Source organism: Bos indicus x Bos taurus, chromosome 5 (genome assembly GCF_003369695.1).
Source record: "Bos indicus x Bos taurus breed Angus x Brahman F1 hybrid chromosome 5, Bos_hybrid_MaternalHap_v2.0, whole genome shotgun sequence".
Taxonomy (NCBI): Eukaryota; Metazoa; Chordata; class Mammalia; order Artiodactyla; family Bovidae; genus Bos; species Bos indicus x Bos taurus.
This window is the reverse complement of record NC_040080.1, coordinates 84,731,410-84,755,985: the sequence shown is the minus strand read 5'-3', so window position 1 is coordinate 84,755,985 and position 24,576 is coordinate 84,731,410. Positions and strand designations below refer to the sequence as shown.

Sequence of the window (24,576 nt, the reverse complement as noted above, 5' to 3'; positions counted from 1 at the left end):
AGCTGTAAATAAATTGTTGGTGAAAAGTGAAAATTTAGCACGATGCTTAAAAAAGACTGAAAGAAGATAATACTTGACTTTTTATCATTCTGTTTAATATTACCATGTGCTAACAGTGATGATAGTAGTGGTTTAGTTGTGAAGTCATGTCCAGCTCTTTGCGACTCCATGAACTGTAGCCTGCCATGCTCCTTTATCCATGGGATTTTCAGGCAACAATACTGGAGTGGGTTGCCATTTCCTTCTCCAGGGGATCTTCTCTATCCAGGGATTGAACCCACGTCTCTTGTGTCTCCTGCATTGTAGATGGATTCTTTACCACTCAGTCACCAAGGAAGCCCTGTATTAACAGTAGTGGGCTATCTTTTTTTATATGTACATATATTGTTATTGACATGCCTTTATAAGTAAAAAAAAAAAAAAAAACAACAACAACAAAATCTGGACTTGTTTTCAGTTTTAGTCCATTTAATGTTTCAGTATTTTTTCTGATAGAAAATGTATAGAAATGACTACCATATCCATTACCACATTTTCCCTGAAGTTTACCATTAATTTTTATTTATGAGTATGAATTCTTTACTCACCTTATCTGTGGTGGTGGGTGGGTGAGTTTGGCAGACTAATCCAGTTAGATCTTGTTTACTCTTTCCAAGATACTTTGTGGTGACCAGATGAAAAAGCAGAGACATTACTTTACCAACAAAGGTCCGTCTAGTCAAAGCTATGATTTTTCCAGTAGTCATGTATGGATGTCAGAGTTGGACTATAAAGAAAGCTGAGCATCAAAGAATTGATGCTTTGGAACTGTGGTGTTGGAGAAGACTCTTGAGAGTCCCTTGAACTGCCAGGAGATCCAACCAGTCCATCCTAAAGGAAATCAGTCCTGAATATTCACTGGAAGGACTGATGCTGAAGCTGAAACCCCAATACTTTGGCCACCTGATGTGAAGAACTGACTCGTTGGAAAAGACCCTGATGCTGGGAAAAACTGAGGGTGGAGAAGAGGGGGATGACAGAGGAAGAGACGGTTGGATAGCATCACTGATGTGATGGACATGAGTTTGAGTAGGCTCTGGAGGTTGGTGATGGACAGGGAAGCCTGATGTGCTGCAGTCCATGGGGTCACAGAGTCAGCCACGACTGAGCGACTGAACTGATTTCTATTACAAACAATAACTGTCTAGGGTTCCTTTGTTAATTCTTTGAACAAAAAAAGAAACATTGATGAATTACTTGAGTAATACAATATGGATAGCATTCTAATCAGATTTCATTCATAATTATACAAATATGTAGCTACAATATAAGCGTGTTAAGCATGCTGTATGCAAGATAATAGATAGGCTCACAGAGCTCTGGATAACCCCAAGAGCTAAGTCATATTTGTCTGTTTCATCTAATCCCTTCTCTGGATTTACCACTTTCTTCCTAAATTGTACTTGCTCCTTGCTGATTCCCTTTGGCTATTCTCTTTCATTGACCTCTACGTTGTTGTCATTGTTGTCAAAGGTTTATAGAGTTGTTATGGGCTCCTTTTAATGGTATTGCCAGGGCTTTGTTGCAAGTTCCTGTCATTTTAAATTATGTATTCATTTTGCTACTGTTTATCATGAACTTCAAGTTGGTAAATTTTACAACAACTGTGAGAAACTTCAGTTTCATGAACTTTTGAGCTGTACTCCAATGTTTTAGTATATACTTCCAATATTAATTATTTATAGAGGGAAAAATTACTTTTGTATTGACACCTACTTTAATGAAAAAAGCCTCATGCTCTAATTAAATTTAATTTCTAAAAATGAAATTATAAAAAACTTTAATAAAGTTTATTAACACAGTGAGTAATATATAAGACAAATCAACGTATTTTTGAAAGGACTCTTTTAATACCATTTAAAAAATGACTAAATATACTGAATAGACATCATTGTCACTCAGTCTCTTACACTTTTCCACTTATGCAGAGATTTCTCTTTCCACTTAATTCATTTTTATGTTTTTGGGATTATTTATGTCTGCATTATTTTTGTAATCCTGAAAAATAGTAATTAGAAAATATTTTTAGTTCTGTCTCTCAAAATGGTTATTATTCCCTATAGGACTGTGTTCCTCTATACATACATGCTTTTATTGAGATACAATTAACATGCAATTGAATGTATAAATTTTGAGTGCTTAGTTTTAATTGTTGATAATTGTCTACAATTGTGTATCTACTATCTAAAACAAGTATAGAATATTGCCATTCTCCCAGAAAGTTCCCTGGGCTCCTTTGTAGTCTGCTTTCCACTCCTTGCTCCACAACTATGCTCTGATTTCTTCTGTGATAGGTGAAGATCGCCTATATTTTGAAATCATGCAGTAGGTATTCTTTTGGTATTTCTTTTCTGGCTTCTTTCATTTAATGCAATGTTTTTGAGTTTTTTCGTGTTGTATGTACCAATGCATTTCTTTTTATTGCTGAGTTTTATTCTATTGTATGAATGTACCACAATTTGGTTATTTCTTTGTTGATAAACATTTGGTATTTTTCTAGTAAGAAAAATACTGGTTATGTGAGTAAGGCTGCATAAAATTTCTTGTACAAATCTCTTTTGGACATATGCTTTATTTCTCTTGGGTAAATACCAAGTGAGAGGTTAGGTGAAAGTTGCTGTGTGGATGTATATTTAACTTTTTAAGAAACTGCCAATCAGTTCTTCAAAATGGTTGTACTGTTTTGTATCCCTGTGGTCACACAGAAATGCTCCACATCCTTACCTTATCTTACATTTGTTTTTGTAGTCTTTTTTTAGTCAGTTTTTGTGGGTATGAAAAGTATCTTATTTTGGATTCAGTTTTCATTTTTCTGGTATAGCACAATATATGATTTATTTTTGTGAAATATCTGTTCAGTTGTTCTGTCCAATTAAAAATAGGTCGTTTATCTTTTTATTGTTGGTTCTTGTAGAATTTCTTTGTATATTGTAGATACCAGTCCTATATCAGATATATACCTTGTAAGTGTTTTCTTCCAATTTATGGTTGTTTGTTCATTTTCTTAATAGAGTCTTTTAATGAGTAGGGACATTTACTTTTAATGAAGTTAAATTTATCATTTTTTTTTCTTTTATGGTTGGGGCATTTTGTGTCTTGTCTAAGAAATCTGATGTTCATTTAATTTTAAAAACCTCTTAATTTGTGAATTCCTTCTTCCCAACATGTAAATTCAGCAGAAAGAAACAGATCTATACCACCTTAAAATTTTAAAGCTACCGTAGCAAAACTGTTGCTTACGTGGTCAGGGCAAGTAAGATAAATAAGCTCACTGAACCGTTTATGAGATTATAAGGAGTACTGAGGTTAATAGCTAAATGGAAAGTTCAAGTTTCACTTAAAGCTATTCAAATTCAAATTTACATGCCCGGAGATGGATTGGCCAGCTGGGGGAGTTTGTAATCCCTGCCTTAAAGAACTACTGAAATAGAGTTTTATTAAATGATTTTTGTCCTATGACCGCTGCTTAAAGCATGAGCTCTTTTCAGGTGAGGAGGAGTAGATTAAAAGAAAAAAATCTAGTTTCTCAGATATTCTGGCCCTTTTGCCTTTTTCTACAGTGAAGATGGTTCATAACGAGAGAGATATGGCTTTGGTGACTTCATACCCAAAGGAAAGACTTGAAATCTTTGGGAGGCTTGTTGTCTGATTCCTCTATCTGCATGCGTGCGTGCGTGTGTGTGTGTTGATGTCCATCCCCCTGCTGCTCTCCAGGGTGATGTCCCAGGCCCACCTGTTGCTACTTGGCTGGCAACTGTGGCTCAAGCCTGTGTCTGCTATTACCTGTACACTGGCCTTTGTACTTGTGCACTCCATCAGAGCCAGTGGAGTCACCTGGATGACTGTCTTATCTTGGTCCTGCTGATGCTATAGAAGAGCCTCATGAGGTCTGGCTGTGACTGCCACATGAACATAGTCTGGCTATCTGGCTGCTTTGCATCACTCTCTGTTAAAGCAACCTGACCGTTTCTCTGATCTGTTCTCTGGCAAGGTCCAAATCCAGATCTTGGGAAAGATGAATCCCAAGACATCCCCCCTGCTTGGCACAATGCACTGCTAAGTTTACCCTGGTGGAGATCTCTATCAGGTGCTATCAGGGAATATCAGAGATCTCTAAGAGCTTGGTTCTTGTTATATACAAGGAATGACTTGAGAAATTTATAAAATCCTCTCTGGAGATAGTAGCAGGTTTGCAAGACTGTAGTCAATGCAAAATCCTATTTTTGACTTACAGAAATTGAATATTACTTAGGCTTTTTTTCTTTGCACTCCTTCTGTACTGAGCCAAAATCTTCCTCCTAGGCAGAAGGATACTTAGGCTAGCTGAGGTGAATGCATTCAGAAAAGTGCACTAATAATTTATAAAATATTCTCCCTGTTACTCATAAGAAATAGAAATAAGTCCACAGTGTTAAATCTACTGTGTTAATCTCAGTGGACTTAAACAGTAAATAGCAATAAGGTGTATGATTACAGTGCTTAAGAAACATGCATCTTAGTATGGAAGAGAGAATTAATAGAAGTAAAATACATATAATAAGAGAATAATCCAATGTGCTTACTTCATAGGAATGATGATTTACATATTCCATTCTTAAGGCTGATTGCATCCTTGCTGTACCATGGCATGGGGTCAGTCACTACCCTGACAATAGTAATAATGGTGATTGTATAGCTGAGTCTCTAGCTATTCCTGTGGTTCTTTTTCTGTCCTGGCTTTTCAGCCCTGGAACTGTTAGAATCATAGAGAGTTCTGGTATCATGCATTATGTAGCATGGGAGAAAACTTCACCTGATAGTCAGCTGCTATCTCTATGTCACCACAAGTCGTTCTGAGATTAAAAAGTCACCTTCCAGAGATCCTTGGCTGATACTGGCTTTAGAACATTATTGTTTGTGAGATGTCAGAATGCCATGGGTGATAGATGGATTGTTTTTAATTCTGGAAAGTGGTGTAACTGAAAAATTCAAAGTAATACCTGTATATATCATAAATGCAGATTTCAAATGGAAATGGAAAGATCATTTAGAAAATTTAAAAATTATTGGTCTGAGAAAAAACAGAAAAAAATGTTTTTTAGGATTTATTTTGCATTGCTCATCTTAAATGGGTTCCATTGCTTACAATAAAATGTCATAACACTTTGATCCGTTGTCTGAAAGGGGAGAGTATGGAAGAAAAATTATATATTTTTTAACTTGGAACCCAGGCTGCTCTGCTGTTGTGGCAACTTTAAAATACGATAGATTGCAACAGGAGCAATACCACCATGATAAATGAAAATGTTCCAGAGGAGCTCTGCTGATCAATATTGCTAGTGATCCATAAAGTGAGGACTTTCTTAGCGGAGTTTGACGTGGTTAGAAACTCAAAGCAAATTTGTGCATCATAGTACTTCTTTCCAGGTGATCCCTGCCACTCTAAAGAACGGGAGAAGAATCCCCATCTGTGGCATCAAACATCTTCATAAACGCAGAATGTCCATGTTGATGCTGACCCCATAGACTGCCTGGCAGTGCTAGAATTTTCCCTTAAGATAAATGTATCATTAACCGTGATGGCTCCAAAAGAACGTTTGTGGTCTTTTGGGGTCAATAATCTCTAAGTATATAGTAGCATAATGAACTGCAGATGCTGTGAAAGCACTTTTGCAGACATCTGGCCTATAAGTTGTCTTTTAAATGGCCTTAAACCATGTACATGGCCAAGTCAGTAACTTCAGTGGATCCACTCCAATCGTTAGTCAGTATGGTTATTAGTTCTCTTGGTAAAAATGTTCCAAATCCATTTTTATTATATTAACATTTTTATAAGTCCAGAATCAGCACTGCCTTACCATGGAGCTCAAGTCATTTTCTAATATAAAGTCTTGAATTTTAAGTGCCTTCAGGATTAAATCCTTGACATAAATGGAGAATAACCAGAGAAAGAAAAAGTACCACTTGGCTCAAAGATATTCCTTGGAAATGGAGGCAAATTGAATTTGCTGTTAAAAGATCTTTTGGATGACTCTCATGTGAACATAGAGTAAAAAAAATAATAAGGCTGATTGACCTTTAGTTTTTGCTTTAGGACTATGTGTGTTTTTTGTGTGTGTCTTTATGAAAAGGGCTTCCCTGGTGGCTCAGATGGTAAAGAATCCACCTCCAATGTTGGAGACCTGAGTTTAATCCCTGAGTTGGGAAGATCCTCTGGAGAAGGGAATGGCTACCCACTTCAGTATTCTGGCCTGGAGAATTCCATGGACTGTTTAGTCCATGGGGTCACAAAGAGTTGGACACGATTGAGTGACTTTCACTTCACTTCATGAAAAATCTCTGGTTCACAAGGTTCCAAATCTTAATTAGTGTTGGGTCATTTCCTTTGCTTCAGAATAGCAAGTTTCCATTGCATTAAAAATGCATCTTTTACCTTAAGGACCGTTTCTTGCCCCCAGCTTGCTTTCTAAATTGTAAGTGTCCAATAAAAACGTGTGATGTGTGGAATTGTCCAACATGGTAGCCATTAGTCCAAAAGGGTAGTCATTAGTTCAGTATGGTAGCCATTAGTCCAATATGGTAACCAAGCATGGTACTGCACACTTGAAATGTGTCTCTCGTGAATGAGGAACTGAGCTTTAAATTTTTATTTAAATTTGGTAGCTTACATTTAATAGCCTTGCATGGCTAGTGCACTGATACACCTACCGCAGGCCACGGTGTAGACTGCTCTGTATGCTGCACTGTACGGAGCAGCAGAGCTCTAAATACTGTCCCTCATTCCTGTCACCGTCCTATTCCTCTTGATGGACTTTAGGTCAGAAATGGCAACATGTGATTAAGAAAGACTTTTTACTCAATTAATCATCTTTATCCCTTTACCACTCATTTTGGATGGAAAGGTCTTTTGTTTGACACATAAACAATAGGACAGTTGGCTTTTTTGAGTATAGTTTGGAGTCTGTATTATTTAATCTCATTTTCTCAAGTTAGAAGTGATCAAATACTTTGAAGTTTTCTAGTTTGTATAGAAAAGGAGACTCACCTTCTATTTAGGAAATTTAGTGGAACTTTAGAACTCTCATTATTCACATTTTTGAGTGGTTAATACAGTTGATTAAGAGGGTATATCCAAAAAACAAAACAGTATGTCCAAAATATTTAGCAAGGGACAGGTTGGAATTATCTGCCAGTGTATGGCTTCCCAGAATTAAAATAAGAGACTGGGTACCAATTGTAATTTAAGAGATAGTTTCCTTTTATATCACATGTACACACTGATGAATACTCTCTAAGGTATTATTCTTTAATAATATGAGAAATAGAAAATAGAAGTTTACTGTGACCAGGTCCTCAGAATCGAATACTTCTTACTACAGTCATGATTTATTTGTTATAGACTGAATTTTAAAACTGAATAGACTTTGGAGAAGGCAATGGCACCCCACTCCAGTACTCTTGCCTGGAACATCCCATGGATGGAGGAGCCTGGTGGGCTGCAGTCCATGGGGTCGCTGAGGGTCGGACATGACTGAGTGACTTCACTTTCACTTTTCACTTTCATGCATTGGAGAAGGAAATGGCAACCCACTCCAGTGTTCTTACCTGGAGAATCCCAGGGATGGGGGAGCCTGGTGGGCTGCCATCTATGGGGTTGCACAGAGTCGGACACGACTGAAGCGACTTAGCAGCAGCAGCATGCTGTTCTTTAAAAGTATTTTTCAGATTCTAATTTATATATGGTGAAATGCACAGACACTAGGTGTATGGCTCAGTTAGTCTGATAAATGTGTGTATCTATTTATCTCATATTTCATGCCTCTAGGAACTCCAGCATTTCTCATGTAAAACAAATTCAAGCAGCATAGTCCCTCTTTCCAGGTGATCCCTGCCACTCCCCTCTGCCACCTCCACTTTTGAGGAAACTCTGATCTCCATAACCATTGCTCAGTTTTTTTGTTCTCTTTTCTGTGTCTAGATTCTTTTTTTCGGCATAATGTTTAAGAGATTCATTCATGTAGTACATCTGAAATTTGTCTTTTAAAATTGTCATTGTATACGTATATCACAACTTGTTTTTACATTCTTTTGTTGGTAGATATCTGGTTTGTTTCATTTTTAGCTATTATTAAAGCTGCTGTGAAAATTCCTGTTCAAGTCTTTTTTGTATACGCACTTCCATTTTTGTTAGTAAATTGAAGGAGTGGAATTGCTGGCTCATAAGGCTGGTATATGTTTAACTTATTAAGAAACCATTCAACTGTTTTCCTAGCACTTGTATCATTTTGTATTCCCTCCAGCAATGTCTGAGCATCCCAGTTGCTCCATGATTTCTCTTAGCTGTAAGGCTGTTAATGAGTATATAGTGGTATCTCTGGCTTTAATTTACATTCCCTAAAGATGAATAATGCTAAGTACCTTTTCATGTGCTTATTGCTCATTCATATATCTTTAATGAAGTTTCTGTTCAGTTCTTTTACTTAATTTTATAGTATATATGTATGTATATATATATGTGTATATGTATATATCTATATATAGAGAGTCATTTCTATCATCTCTAGCTCAGCTGTTTTTTTTTTCATTTTTAAAAAATTTATTTATTTTGTATTGAAGGGTAATTGCATTCCAGAATTTTGCTGTTTTCTGTCAAAACTCAACATGAATCAGCCATAGGTACGCATATATCCTTTCCCTTTTGGGCTTCCCTGGTGGCTCAGATGGTAAAGCGTCTGCCTGCAATGCGGGAGACCCAGGTTCGATCCCTGGGTTGGGAAGATCCCCTGGAGAAGGAAATGGCAACCCACTCCAGTACTTTTGCCTGGAAAATTTCGTGGACTGAGGAGCCTGGTCCATGGGGTCGCAAAAAGACCCAGGTTCGATCCCTGGGTTGGGAAGATCCCCTGGAGAAGGAAATGGCAACCCACTCCAGTACTTTTGCCTGGAAAATTTCGTGGACTGAGGAGCCTGGTCCATGGGGTCGCAAAGAGTCGACTTCACTGAGTGACTTCACTTTCACTTTGAAACTCCCTCTCATCTCCCTCCCCACCCCACCCCTCTAGGTTGATACAGAGCCCCTGTTTGAGTTGCCTGAGCCATACAGCAAATTCCCGTTGGCTATGTATTTTACATATGGTAATGTAAGTTTCCGTGTTACTCTTTCCATACATCTCACCCTCTCCTTCCCTCTCCTCATGTCCATAAGTCTTTTCTCTATGTCTGTTTCTCCATTGCTGCCCTGTAAATAAGTTCTTCAGTACCATTTTTCTAATGAAATCTTTTGATGAGCATGTTTTGATTTCCTAAGGTAGCTGTAACAAATTACCGTACACTTTGGGGCTTAAAACAGTAGACATTTATCCTCTCAGATTTCTGTAGGCCAGAAGTCTGAAATCATGATTTTAGCAAAACTCCCTCTGAAGAATCCTTTTTTGCCTCTTCCTACTTTCTGGTAGCCTTCAGCAATCCTTGCTATTCCTTGGCTAGTACCTGCAGTATTCCAGTTGCTACATCTGTCTTCACGCTGCCTGCTTCTTTCTCTGTGTGTCTGTGTTTCTGTGTCTCCATGAGTTACATGGCCTTTTTATAAAAATATCAGTCCTTGGATTTAGACTCTTCCTAAATCTTAAGGTATGATCTGATCTTAACTAAGTCCAATAAGGACTCTGAAGTTCTAGTGAACAAGTCATGGGGAGACACTATTCAAGATAACAGACTTGTCTATTTATTTTCTTAATGAAATCTTTTGTTAAACAGAAGTTTTTCACTTTGATGAAATCCAGCTTATCTGTTTTTTTTTTTTTTTTTTAATTGCTGATGCTTTCTGTGCTCTGTATAATAAATCTTTGTAACTCAAGTTCTAAAAAGATATCCTCTTGTGTTTTCTACCAGAAGTTTTGTACTTTTTAATTTTACATTGAGGTCTATCATGCCTTTTGAATTTCTTTTTGTTTTTATAGCATGAGAAGGAATTCAAGGATTATTTTCTTTTACATATGGACATCAAATTTTTTCAGCATGATTTATTGAAAACATTATCTTTTGCACTTTGAATTTCTTTGTCAAATTTGCTTTTGTCAAAATGTATTGAACAGACCTCTTTTTCTAGACTCTCTGAGCTATTCTTGTATCACACTGTCCTGATTACCCTGCATTTAATGGTAAGTATTGAAATCTGGTAGTGTAAGCCTTCCATTTTCTTTCTTCGCTCCCCTCCTCTTTGCTTTCGTCAAATTTTATTGAACAGACCTCTTTTTCTAGACTCTCTGAGCTATTCTTGTATCACACTGTCCTGATTACTCTGCATTTAATGGTAAGTGTTGAAATCTGGTAGTGTAAGCCTTCCATTTTCTTTCTTCGCTCCCCTCATCTTTTTCAGAATTGTTTTGACTATTGCAGACTTTTTGCACTTTCTTTTAAAGAGTACTGAGTTTTTTTTTTTTTTTTTATCAGGCAGATACTGGAGGATTATCATTTTTCTGTTAAGGTTTAGTTTTAAGATTTGTTAAGATGGCTCTAGAGTGGCCATTACTTTATAACTAGAGTGGTTCCACTTACAAGGCATGACCTTTCTGGCTTGTATTCTCTTGGAGTTTCACTCTGGATGGTCATAATCCCAGGCTTGTGTATGACCTCTGTACTCTATCTGGCTCCTACTCCACTGGAGCTGGTCTCTGCTGATCTCTTACAGTCTGGCTCAGTGTGTGCACAGCTTAGTAACTGGCCCAAGTTGATTCTTGGGAACCATATGCAGATTCCTGGAGCTCTTCCCCTGCATGCACATCTATTTTCTACCGCTGTATGGTGAAAACTGTGGCTGTGTCTTTGAGGCCATTTGTTTCTCTATGTTTGTGCCTCAGCTAGGAGGGTACATTTAAGCATAAAGCCAAGGTTACCTTCTTGCAAGGATCACAGTATCATGGTATCTGTTGTCCAGTGACCAAAAATAGTTGCTTTCTCCATTTTTTTCTAATATTAATTATAGTTTTACATAGAAGTGGTTAAGTCTGATAGCCATTTCTGCATTGTGGCTGAGACAAGAAGCATGCACTATCCTTTTGGAAACTGTATTACCAGTCAGATTCTTGATGATATCTATTTTTAAAGGATTCAATCTATAGAAAATTGAGGCAAGGTTCATGATATAGAAGTAAAGATGTGGAAAGACCACGGGGTGCACTTAAAGAAGTTTGGTTACTCCTGGCAATCACAGAGATTGCAATCATTTTGAAATATCATACCACAAAGCCTGCCTATTTCTGCTTTCTTCTATCCATTATACTTTTTGCTAATAGATTTCTGAGGCATTGTCCAGTGTACAGGTGTCCACTGGTGTATTTGTTTTAAACTGTTGAATTTTAATAAAATTATTATGATTTTCTCCCAATAGGTAGTTATGCCACCAACAAAACACTGCTTTCAGGAAAAAAAAAATCAAGCCTAGGGGTCTGCCTGCTCTTAGTGTTTTGCAAAACTACTTGTTATCTCCTCAAATTCAGACACAAACAACTGCCTTAGAAAGACATTTTTAGCATTTTAAAAGATATCTTTTCCGTGTATTTGACCTATTCCTGCCTTGGCAGAAAGGAAGGAAAATGAATTGCTGCAGTTACTGTAGCACCTTTAACTTATTCATAATATAATTTTAGAGATCTATAAAAAAGTGGTTGAAATTTATGTTGGTCAAGTAACCTTTATGACTCATTGCTTAGTTATGGTTAAGAGCAGATACAATATATATTATGCCATTTAGAAAGGAAGATAAAGAGCCTTGTTTAGGAAAATAAATTTCAACATCAAAACAATAGGTATGCATTTTGAACCTAATGTGGGCCAGTTTGGATTTTAACTTTTGGGTGTGGAAGAGACATTCATTACTTAAAAAAGCTCACTATATACAATGACTAGGATGATTTAGTCAGTATTCCTCAACCATGTGTATTGTATAAACCTTTTCCAAAGGAAAAAAATTCTTTCTGACTCCCATTATGTATGTAAATTATTTGTATTATATTGTTCCTTAAATTTATGTAAATATAAAATAAAGTATAAATTCTTTGTGCTAATAGTGCATATACTAGTTTTAATCAAAACATATTTAAAATTTAAATACAAACAAAGCTATAAATTCAAATTAACAACATTAGTTTCACACGATAGGTGATGTTTTACTGAAAAGCTTAAATTGTTTACAACATAAATGCGGCAGTGACTGCTATGATGCAGGTTCTTTTAAGCCCTCAACTGTCTCATCACTTTGCTGTGAATACTGCAAAACCTTTCTTGGTATTTATCCAGTATTGTAATTTGATCATCTCTTGACCTGAAAGCAATCATGTGTGTGTGTTATTTACCTGTATCATTTTATATTTGTCTCTGTCAATTATAATAGTACTGTTGGGGTCACTGTAGTTAAAAACAAAAATATTAAGGCAGTCACTGAAATTTGATGAGAGTGCTCAAGAAGGTGGCTTTCCAGATGTGCAAGAGTGTATTAATACTAACGTTAAATTTTTGTATCAAAACAAGTCACAAAATGATACAATTCTTACAGGTAACTTATGGACTCTTAAGAATTCATCCATGCACATACAATTAATAAACTGTTTTGTAGAATGTATTTAAAGAGGCAAAGATTAGATGCAGGGAGATTAGAAGAATACTGCAGTAGTCTAGAATTGGGGTATCAGGAGCTTGAACTTGAGTGGAAGTAGTGGAAATGAAAGAGTTAGTGGGTGGTGACTGGTCACTGGCCCCAAAATTCCAGTTTGTTTGAAAGATTTTTTTAATTCATTTAGCCATTCATTTCTTCATTTGGTGATTCATCACTGAGGAGACTGTCTTCTGTGATGACTAAAACATCTTATTTTTGTCATCTGTCATTTCCTCATAAGATTATTGAGTATGATCTTGGTACATAAGTTCTTGGTAAATTAGGATTATTATTAATCCACTCACAATTATTGAGGTTGAATTTTAAATTAAAATTAAGTTTTAAATTATCAATATAGTTTTAAATTGTGTCAGGAAGTAGATTAAATTGGGGTAGATAAAGCCTGAGTACTGTTGGCAAGGTGTTCAGAGTGTAGTGAAGGACACTGATGTGGAATCAAGTAGTTTTCAGTCGCTCAGTCATGTCTGACTCTTTGTGACCCCGTGGACTGCAGCACACTAGGCTTCCCTGTCCATCACCAACTCCCAGAGCTTTCTCAAACTTATGTCCATTGAGTTGGTGATGCCATCCAACCATCTTATCCTCTGTCGTCCCCTTTTCCTCCTGCCTTAATCTTTCCCAGCATCAGGATCTTTTCCATTGAGTCAGTTCTTTGCATTAGGTGGCCAAAATATTGGAGCTTCAGCCTGAGCATCAGTCCTTCCAATGAATATTCAGGACTGATTTTCTTTAGGATTGACTGGTTTGATCTCCTTGTAGTTCAAAGGACTTTCAAGAGTCTTCTCCATCACCACAGTTCAAAAGCATCAATCAAGTTAATACCCTGCAATCTGCTAAGCTTTGTGGTTCTGAACTCTACAGCTGTCAGTGGACTGGCATTCTGAGGAATAAATCAGCACTTCTGCCAACTCTAGTGGGATCTTCAGGAGCAGGGTGCTTGATTAAGCTGGAACTCGGAAAGCATTTAGGTGTTTGTATGACAGACCGACAAGGCAAGGAAGGACATTCTAGGCTGACACACAGCATTTGCAAAGATATAGGGAGTTCAAGAGCATGTGTACTTGGAGGCACGCAAGTACTTCAATATGGTCAGACTGTGACACACACATAGGAGTGTGGGCTGGGATGCAGTTGGAAAGGTAGTGACAATAAGGCAGTGGTGAATTCCGAGAATCCGAATGGAAACCTGACCTGTGGCATCTGTCTTGCAAGTGATGCCATTTGTTATGGGAGGAGCTGAGAAAGCCAGGGTTAAGCAGTGCAGCCAAGCCCAGTTGCCAGGTGCTGAGTAAGTGCAAAGTTGCTTCAGTTGTATCTGACTCTTTGCGACCCCATGGACTGTAGCCCGCTAGGCTCCTCTGTCCATGGGATTCTCCAGGCAAAGATACTAGAGTGGGTTGCTATTTCCTCCTCCAGGGGATCTTCCTGACCCAGGGGTTCAATCCTGGAAGGCAGCCGAATCTGTGTCCCCAGATGTCAGGCAAATCATGTCATCCTGGGCAAGAAGAGCAGAAATAGTATAGTCCTTTTCAGTGGAGTCGTTAAACAAACTTTTCACTGTGATCAGAGTCCTGACAGCACACTGAAGTAATGATAGTTTTCAAGTGAAAAATTCATTAAGTTGTGTTAGAAGTTTGAAAAATCATCCAAGAATGGAAAGAACTTTGAAATATTAAGAGATTATTATCAGTAGAGAAAATACACAGAAAATACAGTACCAGAAAATACATATTTTGTATTAGTATTTCTGGATGGAACTGAAACACCTTTTGGAAAGCATTTATGTTTTGATATTACTCAGTATTCACATCTTGCTATCATACTTAAGATAAAATAGAATTTTTTTGGCTTTACATACTAGTACTTGTGTTCTTCATCAATATTTATGAAGAGAAATCTTCAGTTCAGTTCAGTCCCTCAGTTGTGTCCGGCTCTGTTTGCCACCCCATGAACTATAGCATACCAGGCTTCCCTGTCCATCACCAACTCCCAGAGCTTATAAAACTCGTGTCCATCAAGTCAGTAATGCCATCCAACAGTCTTACCTCTGTTGTCCCCTTCTCTTCCTGCCTTCAATCTTTGCCAGCATCAGGGTCTTTTCCAATGAGTCAGTTCTTCCTATCAGGTGGTCAAAGTATTGGAGTTTCAGCTGCAGCATCAGTCATTCCAATGACTATTCAGGACTGATTTCCTTCAGAATGGACTGGTTGGAGCTCCTTGCAGTCCAAGGGACTCTCAAGAGGCTTCTCCAACACAACAGTTCAAAAGCATCAATTTTTCGGCACTCAGCTTTCTTTATAGTCCAACTCTCACATTCATACATGACTATAGGAAAAACCATAGCTTTGACTAGATGAACCTTTGTCGGCAAAGTAATGTCTCTGCTTTTTAACATGCTGTCTAGGCTGGTCATAGCTTTTCTTCCAAGGAGCAAGAGTCTTTCAATTTCATGACTGCAAACACCATCTGCAGTGATTTTGGAGCCCCCCAAAATAAAAGTCTCTCACTGTCCATTGTTTCCCTATCTATTTGCCATGAAGTGATGGGACCAGATGCCATAATCTTCGTTTTCTGAATGTTGAGTTTGAAGCCAACTTTTTAACTCTCCTCTTTCACTTTCATCAAGAGGCTTTTTAGTTCTTCTTCGCTTTCTGCCATATGGGTGGTGTCGTCTGCATATCTGAGCTTATTGATATTTCTCCCGGCAATCTTGATTTGAGCTGGTGCTTCATACAGCCTGGCATTTTGCATGATGTATTCTGCATATAAGTTAAATAAGCAAGGTGACAATATACAGCCTTGACATACTCCTTTCCCAATTTGAAATGAGTCTGTTGTTCCATGTCTGTTTCTAACTATTGCTTCTTGACCTGCATACAGACTTCTTAGGAGGCAGGTAAGGTGGTCCGGTATTCCCATCTCTTGAAGAATTTCCCACAGTTTGTTGTGATCCACACAGTCAAAGGCTTTGGCGTAGTCAATAAAGCAGAAGTTAATAAAGCAAAATCTTATGGTCACTTAAAAGCATTGATCTGGGTGATCGTTGCAAATAATTCTGTTTTTATGACATGTTGCATATCATTTATATATAATTTATCATCTCTGTTTTCTTCTAATACAGTTTTCATTTTCTTTAGTACCATCGTTATGTATAAGTAACATGAAAAAATAAACACAGACTGTTTTTTCTAATTATGACTATAGTGCTTTAGTTGTCTTTAAAATGTTTGTTCATAGTTACCAAGGTTACCAAAGGGACACATAAATATTCTTCAGAAATGTAGTTAATACAGTGGTACAGAATAACCCTTCCCAGATGGTAGAAAAGAATAAGAGAAAAATTTTACAAAGATCATGATGAGAACAGGAAGTAATGTAATATAAATTCACTCATGTGGCACAGATTGAAGTGTGTGTGGGGAGGTGTGGGAGATGCACAAAATTAAATTCTCTCATCACACTCTGAAAATTGCCATCTTGCAGTCATCAAGTCCTCCTCCTTCTCAGATGTTGAAGCTCTGCTCTCAGACCAGCAGAAGAAAATTTCATAGTTCAACATATTCCCACTTAGTTGATGAACTCACTTACAATTGTGGCTGCTAAAAGCTGTTCATGTGCATGTGAAATGACTGTTCATATCTACATCTGTTAGAGAAGTGTTTTATTCTTCCCGTGACTTTTCTGTCATGCATAGTGTAGTAAAAGTGTAAGTATTTTAGTTCTACTAGAAGAGTTGTAGATGTGTCCCTGTATCTGGCATTGAGGCTTGATTATCTATTTATTCCAATTTATATATCAGTTTACACACATCAGTTTGAATTCTTTGAATACCAAAGTGTGTGTGGTATTAATTGGGCACTTACTGTGTGCCAAGCACTGTTCTAAGTAGTAAATGTGTATGTGTATATATATATGTGTGTGTATATATATGTATATATATATACTAATCCTGAAAATGACCCCATGTACTATTATTATTATTCCCATCTTGTAGATAGTAATAATAGATGGGAGCCAAAGCCCAGAGAGGTTAAATAGTTTGATTAAGCTAAAAAATGATGGCAATAGCATAGACATTCAGTATACACTAAAAAATGATGGCAGTAGACATTCAGTATACACTCACTACAGAGTACACATGCATATTCAAAAATGCTTATTCAAAATATATGTCCATTTGTGCTGTGAAAGATTGGTACTCACAATTTGTAAATTTCCTGTGTAATTCATATTGACATTACTTACAAAAAACGTTTTTCCCAACGAGTGGTCGTTATTGGGTTTTCAATATAGTCAATGACGTGAATGTTCTTACTGACCTTTCAAGGTGTGCTCCACTGACATAATTTCAGACATGCTTTGTGCTTTGGGGAGTACCAGGATACCAAATTCTGGTACTGTATTATCAGTGGGTTTTATTACCTTTATTAAAGAATAGTTCATCCTACATATTCTGGATACTAAAGACAGGTAGAAAGATTTGATATTAAATGCTTTGGACTTCACTTTTTAGATAAATTTTTGAAATGAGAGAGAGAGAAACTCTGTGGGTTGAGGTTTGCTCCTGTTGTCTTAGAGTGGAGGCTTCTATGAAGAGCATTGACAGCATTACAATCAAGTTACCTACCCCCTGCGCAGGTTTCACAAATGCCATCTTCCTCTTGGAGCTCACATCTTTTGGAAACTATTCCCCACTGATTTGTGCCTCTACTTTAAGATGATTTTAGGATACTGTAATAAAACTGGCACAGTATAAGTCCTTAATGCTGAATAACAATCTGAATTGTTTTAATGTAGACAATCTAATCTGTTTAGTTCTGTAAGAAACACTGAAATTCTCAAAAATAGGACAGACAAGTCAGGACCTTAAACCATCAGAAAACCAAAATGTAGTTCTAGTCCTCCAGAAATATTTGAAACAGTATCTGGAATGTGAATCAACTTGTTAAGAAAAACACTTCAGGTTATTCTTCTGCAGTGTTTGGTTTCAAGGCAGCCATCCAGATGCACAGCGATGGTGATCATGAGATGAGATGGTTTGAGAAAGTGTCCACAGGACATCTGGCTCCTAATAAGCAGTCACTAGATGCTAGCTTGTGTGCTCGACGGGCAGCTGTGATGGAGAGATTAAGGGTGTTCTCTTGTGGATAACCTGAGTTCATATCCTGGCAGAACCATCTATCAGCTAGAATCCTAAACAGTGGTTCTCAACCAGGGACAGCTTTGTCCCCCATGGCACATTTGGCAATGTCTAGAGACATTTTGGGTTGTCACCCTTCAGGATGGGCTTCTATTGGAGGCCAGAGATACTGCTAAACATCACACAGTGCTCTGAACAGCCTTCTCCTTGCCCCCTCCCCCCTCACCCCCGCCTCCCGTGAAAGAATCATCTGGTTTGAAATGTGAATAGCACTGAAGTTGAGGAGCCCCAGCCTAGAACAAGTAACATTGTCTCTCTAAATAAGGACAATAACAGTGCCTCCTTAGCAAATACAAAGAAAGGACTTAGGAAAGTGTCTCACCTACAAAGCACATCAGAAATACTAACTCTTGTTATTCTTTAAACAGGTATTTGTAGGAGATTCACTGTGTGTCAGGCACTAGCCTAGGTGCTAGGTGTACAGTTGAAGTGGAAGGATAACAGTCCCGGTCCCTCCCCTCGAGGGGCTTGCTGTTTCTGGCTTCAGGGGTCACTGCAGAGATGACACCCCTCTTTAGGGGCAGCAGCATCTATCCCTGTTGGGGCCACCTTGTGCTCTCTGTGCCTCCCTCGCCTTGAAGTACAAGCTCCTTCTTCATCTCTTTATAAAAATCTCTCATTTAGAAGAATCCACCAAAAGCAGAAAAATATTAGCCCCAGCTTTCTCCTTCCACTCATCTGAATTTGAGCATCACAAACTCACCTGATCCACATGCAGACACCGTCAGTATCTCCAAGCATCTTTTGCCAGTGAGGAAGACTTTCATGCCAGTGGCTCTCACTTAGAGAATGCTCTTCACTCTGGGACTACTTCTCTTCCTTCTTTATGGCTTTGGATATCTTAGTCTTTTTCCATCAATGTTGGGACCCTTGAGTTTCTTCTCTCACCTCCTTCCATTATCTGCTCAGTGCTGCCAGCAGCACCGCAGGCTTCTGCCCTTGCTCCTGTAACTTAGTGTGACTCAGGGAGGGAGCGTTTCCATTCCCTTTACAGGTGTTGTTTAGGGAGGAGACATTCTTAGGTCCTAAGTGCGAAGATTAAATGTGGTTTAATCTGGAGGCCAAGCTGTAAAGAGTGGTCTGTGTCAGCACATGTAGGCTGGGGTAACTGAGGCTTTGTATGCCACCATTCCCAGTTCCTGAGTCAGTTCTGACCAGGACAGAGAGTTTATGGGGACCTCACCCCACTAGTGTGGGGGTACAACCCATTCGAATTCACCGTGCCAATGCCTGGAGCCTGGTGTTGTGCAGCCATATGCCTGCAAAGTCATGCCTCCTCCTTACGTCCCACTCTGTTGGTCTAGTTCATATAACTGGGCCTCTGCTTTGGTTTTGTCTTAGCCCCACAGCTCTCTGAGTAACACAGTGTCCCTGCAAAGGCTGATCACAGAACCATGATCTGTTCCTGACCACCTGACTAGACTTTCCATTCCCACCTCCCTCCCTCCCACACGCCTTATGCTTCAGCGGTATAAAACACTGGCAGGTCCATGAAGGATCTGTGCTTCTGTGTATCACGTGCTTTGTACAGATTGCTTCCTCTGCCTGGATTGCCTGACTTGAGCCAAGCCAGAATTCCTGTTTACTTCTTTGACTGTTAGGGATTGAACTGTTGGCTCCCTTCTTCAGGATCTAGTCTGCAGCTTGCTCAGTTATTCCATCCCTCTACTTCATTTTGGCTTTCATATTTCTCCCTTGCCCATTGAGGTGCCAGGTGTTCTGAGTTCAGCCTCCTGGATTTATGAAACCAGAATTTACTGGATTTAAATCAGCCACAGCATACTGCAGTAGGTTGAGTCTTTTCAGGACCTAGCCATCATGTGAAGTATTGCTTCTGAGTGAAAATGCAGGCCAAAGTCCTAAAAACTGATGGATCAATGATGTTTTAGAAATAGCAACATTTATAAATTGTAGATTGACCAGAGCAAAAATGTGTGTGAACTTATATACACAACACACATGAACACATACTATTTATCTTTGGCACTTATGCTCATACTTTATGAAATAAGAGAGAAAAATGAAATAAGAATACTAAAAATAAGAATTCAGAATAAAAAGAAAATTAAAGTATATTTCTAGTGAATGAATGTGAAGTTGTGTAGATAAGGGAGAGAAGGTATGCAAATGAGGAAAATGTGAGTGAATCATTTGCTGTTGATATTTAAATAGGAAATATTACTGTTGATGTTTGGGCTTAATTTCCTAAATTGGAAATATATCTTTGGAATATATGGACAGGCATATCTAAATGTGGCATTAAGGTGGAAATACCCATTTTATCTTCCAAATGCTAGAAAGAAAACAATTTTGTGGAACTAGAATATAAACAAAGAGGAATAAATATATGACATAGGGTAACATTCAAATAGGAAATTCTGGAATGAAAAGAAGCAGCTTGTTTTAGGTTATACTCAGATATTGGGGTTTCAAAAGAATTTCAAACTCTAGCAATTTTCCTAACTTGGACTAATAAGACTGGTACTTATAACACTATGGGCCACGCCTCTCAGGACCTCTGCATAAAGCCGAGTGCGCTGCCAGTTGTCTTTGCCTGGGTAGCAGGCATTGCCTGGGGCTGCACAGTGAGCTCAGGGTTGTATGCCTTGCTTCAGTGGGGAATTAAGAGGGGATGGGAGTGACACTCTCACTCAGCCAAGGTGGGTATGTTGTTTTATCTTGCAGACCTTGAAAAGGAAAATTAATTCAACTCTTTTCAACAAGTATTTTTCAGACTCTTTCTCTCTGTCTTGGACTATAATCGCCAGTAGTTAGAAATTGAAGAGAACTAAAAGGTGCAGTTGTTGCCCTCAAGGAGATAAAACCAGTTTTTCTGAGGATGTAAGACTGGCATATAAAGGAATTAGACAGGAAACAGAGAAAGATATAAGAGAGCAAAAGCGCTACACTGAAAAACAATGAAAAAGTCCATAATAAACAATCAGAGCTCTAGACTACCATGAAAGCAAAAGAACTGTCAAGAAGGCAGGATGTGACATGTTAAATCCTGATTTCTATATAAATCCAGGATAATTCTGATGCCTGGTTCTCCTCTCTTTTAAAGGGTGTAAAATGTAGTGAGGAAGCTATCTGTAGACCATTGTGTAGACGTTTTGCCTGAATAGTTTTTTTCATAAGAAAGAAAACCAAGAACATTAATTTATCAAAATGTTCTGAACATTTTGTGTAGGTCAACTCACAACTATCCCAAAACTGACGGTGGAGCTGAGGGAAGACAGGTCCAGTGCTTTCATTTGGTTCTAGAAGGTGTTTTTTGCCATTCAATTAGAAATTGTTTCCTCTGACATTCTGGAAATTGGTGACGTTTCTAAGAAAGTCTCAAGCCACAGTGTAATCACGTGAGGGGGAGGTTTTGTACCTCTCATTAACTGAGACCCTCTATTACTCCTTTTTCTAGGAACATGCTCATCTCAGTGCTACAAAAGACTGAGTTCTTTTCATAAATCTAGATTCCCTCTCCATACTTGCCAGTTTATATTCCAAGGGGAAAGGAGAGAGTCTTTGGTTTTAATATATAGCAATATAAAATATTACTGTAAATTTTTTTTTACATTTGTTTGGGTTATCATCTGTTCTAGATTTTAAATAATAAGTATTAACCTAAGTGCAATGCAAAGGAATATTTGAAGGCAAAATAAATCTCTAACTTCTACTTAGTTATTTGAGCAAACAACAAACACTGTTTTGAAAAGGCATAGAAGTAGATGGGAAAATCATCAGTGAACAAGACAATTGTCCACATATGTATTTTCTACATGAACTGTGCCAAGAAGGAGAATTACAAAGTTGATCCCTGCACTCAGGAAGCCTGTCACAGAGTGAAGGACAACAGGATATGCCCCCAATATAGATATTAACAGCAGTGATGAAAGCGAGTTAATGGGAATTTTCTCCTCCTTTTTTGATTCTATAGCATCTAGACCTGCTCTAATTAAGCAGATCATTACATTTTTTTGGTCTTACATTCTCAACATAAGTATAACTAAAGATATAAAATAATTTCTTTTTTAAAAAATTATTGTAGTTGATTTATAATGTTGTGTTAATTTCTGCTGTACAGCATAGTGACTCAATTATTCATATATCTTTTCATATTCTTTCCCATTGTGGTTTATCACAGGATATTGAATGTGGTTGCCTGTGCTGCACAGTAGAACCTTGTTGTTTATCCATCCTACATATAATAGTTTGCATCTGTTAATCTCAAACTCCCAATCTATCCCTCCCCTATCCTCCCTGTCCTTTGGCAACCACAAGTCTATTCTCTATGTCTGTGAGTCTCTTCCTGTTTCATTGATAAGTTCATTTGTGTCATATTTAAGATTGCACATGTAAGTGATATCATATGGTAGATGTCTTTTTCTAGTTTATTTCACTTAGTATGGTAATCTCTAGGCCCACCCACATTTCTGCGAATGGTATTATTTTATTCTAAAAGAATTGCTGTTTATCTAAGGGAAATTTTATCTACATTTGTTGCTCCTAGGGTTTAGTAAACTGTGGCCCTGTGGGCCAAATTTGGGGCATGTTTTTTATATGACCTTTTGAGCTAAAAGGGCTTCCCTGATGGCTCAGATGGTAAAGAATCCACCTGCAATGCAGGAGACCTCGGTTTGATCTGGAGAAGCACATGGCAACCCACTCCAATATTCTTACCTGGAGAATTCCATGGACAGAAGAGCCTGGTGGGTTACAGTCCACAGAGTTGCAAAGAATCAGACACAGTTAGACAGTGATTAACATTTCACTTTTTGAGCTAGGAATGGTTTTTTAAATTTTTGTGTGCTCAGTCTCTCAGTTGTGTTCAACTCTACATGACTCCCTGGAATGTACCCTATCAGGGTCCTCTGTCCATGGAATTCTCCCAGCAAGAATATTGGAGTGGGTTGCCATTTCCTCCTCCAGGGGATCTTCTGGACACAGAGACTAAACCCGCATCTCTTGTGTCTCTGGCATTGGCAGGTGGAGTCTTTACCACTGAGCCACCTGAGAAGCCATTTAAAATTTTTATTTTATTTAGTTTTTTTCTTATTAATACAGTATTTATTTGTCTTCCTTCTGTCAAGCTCTGAGCCAACCACTTTCCCCAGGTTGCCTGGGGAGGTACAGGAAAAGAAAAATACAGGGCAGATGAGACACGGGAGAGCTATGGGAGGTGGAAACGGCTCCTTCACACGGCAAAGAGGATGAGAAAGGCCACCATCAGGCAAAAGAGCCCCATGGCCTCCGAGAGGGCAAAGCCCAGAATGGCATAGGAGAAGAGCTGCTGCTTCAGAGAAGGGTTCCTGGCATAACCAATGATGAGACTCCCAAACACGGTCCCAATTCCAGCTCCAGAGCCAGCCACCCCTACTGTGGCAGCCCCAGCTCCAATGAACTTGGCTGCTGTGTCAATGTCCCTTGAGATGGCACTGGTTTGGAAGCTGCGGCTAGGAGTAAGTGAGGTGGTCAGGGGACGGGGAACTACTGCCAAGCTGCTGTGGCTCTCATCCGTCAGTGTCTCCGGACGTCTTACCACCACTGCAGACAGTGATCGGCTCAATAGTGTAGAGGTTCTCCTGATCAAGGAGGGGGTGGAGACGAACTTGGCGCAAGTGTACATTTTCAGGGGATGAAGGGCTGCAGCAGGAGAGCTGCTCCCAGTGCAGAGAAGACAGAGAGGGGTGGGGAGGGGGTGGGCCATTTAAAATTTTTAAATGATTGTAAACATAAATATTGGAGAAGGAAATAGCAACCCACTCCAGTATTCTTGCCTAGAGAATCCCAGGGATAGGGGAGTCTGGTGGGCTGCCATCTATTGGGTAGCACAGAGTCAGACACGACTGAAGCGACTTAGCAGCAGCAAACATAAATATGAATATAAAAGAGTGTGTAACAAGAGATGTATGTGACCTGCAGAGCTTAAAATATTTACTGTCTGGCCATATACAGAAAATTTTGCTGATGCTTGTTTTATTTACTTTGTTTTTAATTGAGTTATAATTAACACACATATTATATTTGCTTCAGGTATACAGAATAATGATTTGATGTTTTTATGCATTATGAAATAATCGCCACCTTTAAGACCAGTTATCATTCATCACCAAAGTTAACTTTAATTTTGACAATGGTGGTGGTTTAGTCGCTAGGTTGTGTCTGACTCTTGTGACCCTGTAAAACTATCTTAGCGATCCCTATTCTTTATTCTTGTCAATTAATAGGTTCAATTGAATGTTGGAGATACATAATAAAAATCTCATCTTGTATGTTTCTTCCTTCTTTTTACACTAATAAATCTACTAAGCCAATCTAAAACTAACATGCTGCTGTGCTGCGCTTAGTTGCTCAGTTTTGTCTGACTCTTTGTGACTCCATGGACTATAGCCTGCCAGGCTCTTCTGTCCATGGGGATTCTCCAGGCAAGAATACTGGAGCAGGTTGCCATTCCTTCTCTAGGGCATCTTCGCAACCCAGGAACCTTGGTCTCCTGCATTGCAGGCAGATTCTTTACCAACTAGGCTATGAGGGAAACCCATAATTGACTATATTCCCTATGTATACTTTATATCCCTGTGACTTATTTATTTTGTAACTGAGAGTTTGTACCTCTTAATTCCCTTCGCCTGTTTCGTCCATTCCCTTTGGGTAACCACAGATTTATTCTCTGTATCTGTGAGTCTCT

The 24,576-nt window shown here is 38.5% G+C and overlaps 1 protein-coding gene and 1 pseudogene across 3 annotated transcripts in view; one reads left to right on the top strand and one right to left on the bottom strand.

The window, feature by feature from the left end:
• Positions 1-24,576, top strand: part of NELL2 (neural EGFL like 2) — a 462,863-nt gene that overhangs the window by 101,738 nt on the left and 336,549 nt on the right. The gene's annotated exons all lie outside the window — the stretch shown is intronic.
• LOC113893028 lies at positions 23,068-23,547 on the bottom strand (annotated as a pseudogene).